Source organism: Ochotona curzoniae, unplaced genomic scaffold (genome assembly GCF_017591425.1).
Source record: "Ochotona curzoniae isolate NIBS_2020 unplaced genomic scaffold, NIBS_Ocur_1.0 contig_832, whole genome shotgun sequence".
Taxonomy (NCBI): domain Eukaryota; kingdom Metazoa; phylum Chordata; class Mammalia; order Lagomorpha; family Ochotonidae; genus Ochotona; species Ochotona curzoniae.
Genome location: NW_024466580.1, coordinates 5,673,353 through 5,678,636, shown reverse-complemented (window position 1 = coordinate 5,678,636; position 5,284 = coordinate 5,673,353). Strand labels below are relative to the sequence as shown.

Below are 5,284 nucleotides of genomic sequence, written 5' to 3'. Positions count from 1 at the left end.
TTCTCTCTGTAAATCTGATCTGGCTTTCCAATAAAAATAAATGAATCTTTAAAAAAAAGCCCCACAAATGTTAAATTTTGCATCTCAAAACAGAAATATAAGTAAAGGAACCAAAAAGTAAACAAAGTCCACAGATAAAAAAGAGAACAGAAAGCAGCAGCGCTCACGGGACATTTCCAACACTGACAAAGCTAGAAAGCAACTAAACAGAGCGGAGCACAGAGCAGCCAGTCAGCAGCAGGGTCCCAAGACCAAGGTGGGAGGGAGTTTGTGCCTGTGAAAGCAGAGCCCAGGACGTGAGTAGGGCTTGAGACAGAAAGATGGGATGAAAGCCTTGACAGGATTGAGAGCCCTGGCCAAGGAGCTACAGTTCATGCTGCAGAAAACCAGGAGGGGTGAGGATTTGGGTTTTGCAAAAACAGCATGGAGTGCAAAGAACTCAGAAAGCGGCTGTGTGGAAGAAGTCCAAACCCGGGGAACGGGAGATGCCCGACTCACTTCCTCAAAGCGGCACCCAGGTACCTGATCGCTCCTGGGCAGAGAGACGAACCCTCTGGGCACTGATGCCCAAGATGCCCTCCTTTTGGCAGCTTCAAACACTGACCTTTTCCATGCAGCGCTCCACAAGCTTGCCAAGCCAGCCACGACCATCGGACACTTTTAAAGGGAGAGTCTAACACGAGTAAGCCCGAGACAAACACTCTAGACGGGAACCTGGAGTAAACAAAGATATAGTAAAACTAAAATAAGTTTCTATAATCAGATTTACCTGTAAAGACACAAAATTACAGATTTTAAACAAGAACAAGAAGATAGAGTCTAAGAATGAGGATGTGGAAAGTTAAGCTATTACAGTATATAGTCACTGGGAAACCATGCCGAGAAAATAACTCAGTATTCTTTTGTAAAGAACGGAAGCCCAAGAGACAAGGACGAGATCAAAGCAGGAAATTGTCCACCCACACGGGGCTACAACATGGCAGACAGAAGCGCTTGCCCAGCTGAGCTCCAGCTGAACCTGCTGAAATCCGCCTAGGCCTATGCCGAAAGGCGGTACTCTGGCTTGCTCCCGGCCATTGAAACAGGTGTTACTGGGGTAGACCAGTTCCTGAAAGACGTGGGACTCTGCCAGATTCTGGTTGTGGGTGACAGTTCTTTAGGAGGTCTCCCCTCCAATCTTTCTACTCTCTCTGTCACTGGGGTCAGCCTTACTGCTCCAACCCCAGCCTTCTGTTCTCTCACAGCCATCTCCCTTAACCAAACCTTCTGTCCTCACCCCCGTTAGGACATTGCACCCTGCTTTCCCTCACACACAGCCCCTTCTATGCTTTGCCTGATGGCAAACACAGTTCCAAGGCTGATGCTTTCATGTTGGACAATATTCCCTTTTTTCTAGATTCCAGCTTTAGCAAAGGAAAGCCTGCATGTCTCTGGACATCTCCTTCTCTGACAGGAGGAACCAAGCAGTGTCCAGTGGCGGGACTTACTGGTATGTAACTTTCTCACCATAGTCTGGTGTGTTTTGCAAGTCAAACCCTGGAGACTAAAAATCTCCATGGCATCTTTTTTTTTCTAAAGATTTATTCATTTTTGTTGGAAAGGTAGATTTACAAAGAGGAGATACGAAGAGAAAAATCTTTCTTCTGCTGGTTCACTCCCCAAATGGCCACAATGGCTGGAGCTAAGCTGATCCGAAGCCAGGAGCATCCTCTGGGTTTCCCATGTGGGTGCAGTGTCCCAAGGCTTTGGGCTGTCCTCTACTGCATTCCAAGGCCACAAGCAGCAAGCTGGATGGGAAGTGAAGCAGCTGGGAAACAAATCGGCACCCATGTGGGACCCTGGCCCATGCAAAGCGAGGATTTAGCTGCTAGGCTGTTGCTTTGCCTCAGGCCCTCTCCGCTGCATCTTGCTGCAAACCTACCAGCCCTCTCTCATTTTGACAAAGGAATGCTGGGTCCCTACCATCTATGATCGGTGCTTTAGGAAAGGTGATAATGGAAATTCTGCCACTTGCACCTCCCACTCCCCAACCCCAGCTTCTCCATGAGACAGAAAAGAGGAACTCTTTGCTGCAAGATACCCTTGCATCTTTGAGGCTTGATTTGAGTCAGTGTGTGGTGAAAGAGAAACAGTAAAATCTAAATGTAATTGCTACAAAGAAAAACCAGAAAATGCATTGAGGAGCTGGAGGGACACCTCAATGAGCACGTGATCCAATTTTCCTAACTGAATGGTAGCAAGAGACACATAGGCTAGGGCTGGAGTACTGCACCTCTGACACATTGACATTTGCTGAGGATGCATGCACAGCACTATGAGAAATTCCAGGTCAAGAGAATTACTGGGCCCAATGTGATGGCTCAGTGGCTAAATTCACATCTTGCACACTCTGAAAACACATTCAGGTGTTGGTTCATGTCCCAGCTGCTCTACTTCCCATCCAGCTCCCTGCTTATGACCTAGGAAAGCAGTAGAGAACTGCCCAAAGCCTTGGGACCCTGCACCCATGTGGGAGACCTGGAAGAGGCTCCTGGCTTCAGATCGGCTCATCTCTGACTATTGCAGCCACTTGGGGAATGAGCCAGTGGACAGCTTCTCCTTTTTCTAAAAAAAGGAGAGACTTCTTATAAAATGATAGAGCTGATGAAGAGAAGACTTTGATAATCATGTTCTTTTCTCCAAAACTTATTGAGGACTTCACCAACTAGAGGTACTATCTTGAACACTTTAAGAATAGTGAAGATTGGTCCAGCACCATAGCTGACCAGCTAAATCATCACCTTGCATGTGCCAGGATCCCATATAGGTGCTGCTATACTTCCCATCCAGCTCCCTGCTCCCGGCCTCAGAAAGCAGTAGAGGACAGCCCAAAGCCTTGGCACCCTACACCCATGTGGGAGACCCGGAGGAAGAAGCTCCTGGCTCCTGGCTTTGGATTGGCTCAGCAGCAGCCATTGTGCCCACTTGGGGAGTGAACCAGCAAATAGAAGCTCTTTCTCTTTGTATCTCCTTCTCTCTGTATATCTGCTTTTCCAATAAAAAAAAAATTTAATCCTTTTAGGAAAAAATAGCAAAATTGAATTAATCGTACTTCTTGCCCAACAATGATTCAACATTTTTAATTTTTAAAAATTTATATAAAGGGCTTTTCTGCACTCCCAAGCTAGGGATCCATATGGCATTGTTTTTGATTTCCGGTGTAACTTTACAGGAAAGCTGTCACAGTGTCGAGAGCCCTTGATGTCCTGCAGATAAAGGAGAATGTCCTCAAATTCCTGGCCATAGGAACCCACCTGCGAGGCACCAACCTTGATTCTCCCTCTGTACCCACCCAGCAGTTCCATTCCCCTGCTGGAACTAAAGACTGGAACACCCAGCCAGCCGCTGAAGCTTGGTCTGTGGCCCCCACAGTTCAGGCCACTGAAAGGGTAGGCCACTGACTTCCAGATGGAGCAGTCCATCTACAAAAGGAAAAGCGATGGTGTCTACAGCATCAATCTCAAAAGGACCTGGGAGAAGCTCCTGCTGGCGGCACAGGCCATCGTGGCCATCACAAACCCTGTGGACGTCAGTGTGGTGTCCTCCCGGAACACTGGCCAGAAGGCTGAGTTGACCTTCATTGTTGTCATTGGAAGATGCCAGAGTGAAGTGGCATCTTCACTAACCATATCCAGGCCGCTTTCCAGGAGCTGCGGCTCCTGGTGACAAGAGATCCCAGGGTCGACCACCAGCCCCGCGTGGAGGCATCATACATGAGCCTGCCCACCATTGCTCTGTGCAACTCGGACTCTTGGCTATGTGGATATTGCCATCCCGTGAAATAACAAGGGAGCCCACCAGTGAGTCTGGCCTGGGAGGTTCTGTGCGTGCGTGGCACCATCTCATTGTGAACACCGGAGGGAAGTCATGCCTGCTCTCTACTTCTGCTGCGACCCTGAAGAAGTTGAAAACAAAAAAGAGAGAGAGAAAGAAAGCCGGCTGCAGCTGAAAAGGCTCTGACCAAGGAGGAGTTCCAGGGTGAATGGACCGCCGCTGCTCCCGAGTTCACGGCCATGCAGCCTGAGCTTGCAGCCTGGTCTGAGGGTGTGCAAGTGCCCTCTGGATCCATCCAGCAGTTCCCACACTGAAGACTGGAACGCCCAGCCCACCACTGAAAGTTGGTCTGTGTCCCCCACGGCTCAGGCCACTGAACAGGTAGGAACAACCACCTAGTGGTCTTAAGTGATCCCTCAGTTTCTGAAGCAGAAGAGGAGTGACGTTGACAGAAAATGAACACCAGTTTCTAAAGAAAAAAAAAATCATAAAGGGGACACATTCCATGTATTTCATATTTACAGTTTTAAGGGCATGGTGACACTTTCCATTCTACCATCCCTTCCACTGTAGCTCCCACCCCGCTCCCTCTTTTCTCATTCCTCTTTTGATTTTTACAAGGATATGCTTTTAACTTACTTTACAACCACAAGTTTAACCTTCCAATAAATAAAAAATTTTAAAGAGTAATAAGTAGAAAACCTCTACTCCTTGGGAGCAGACACCAGGGCTATACTCAATAATAAAACCTCAAATGCTGATTTTGCTCATGCACATTCTGTTTGTACTCCTAGTTATCACAAATCAGGGAATCATTTGATATGTGTCTTTGGGGGATTGGCTTAAGTACCAAACATAGTGGCCTCCAGATACATTCATTTTATTGTGAAGGACAAGATTTTGTTTGTTTTCATGGCAGAAGCAATTGCCACAGAATCACAGGAAAATAAAAGCAAAAATAGAAAAACAGGATTAAAGCAAGCTAAAAACTGCTTCTGTGCCACAAAGGAAACATTCAACTGACAGAATTGGAGAAAATATTTACAAATCCTACATCTGATGAAGCATTAGTCTCCAGCATACACAAGGATCTCAAGAAACTCAACAATAAAGCGAGAAATCCAGTTACAATATGGGCAAAGGGCATGAATGGGCAGGGATGGAATTCAAATGGCCAGAAGAGACATGGAAAGATGCTCAGAATCTGTAGAGTTCAGGAAAACTTTACCCCTGTTAGAATGACTATCATCCAACAACAACAATAACAATAATAGGGCCCGGCGCGGTGGCGCAAGTGGTTAAGTCCTCGCCTAGCACGCCCGGGATCCCATATGGGCGCCGGTTCTAATCCCGGCAGCCCCGCTTCCCTTCCAGCTCCCTGCCTGTGGCCTGGGAAAGCAGTCGAGGACGGCCCAAAGCTTTGGGACCCTGCACCCGCGTGGGAGACCCGGAAGAGGCTCCTGGCTTCGGA

The 5,284-nt window shown here is 47.6% G+C and overlaps 1 pseudogene; it reads left to right on the top strand.

The window, feature by feature from the left end:
* The first annotated feature begins 1,424 nt into the window (after positions 1-1,424).
* LOC121164565 lies at positions 1,425-4,212 on the top strand (annotated as a pseudogene).
* Positions 4,213-5,284: the final 1,072 nt, after the last annotated feature.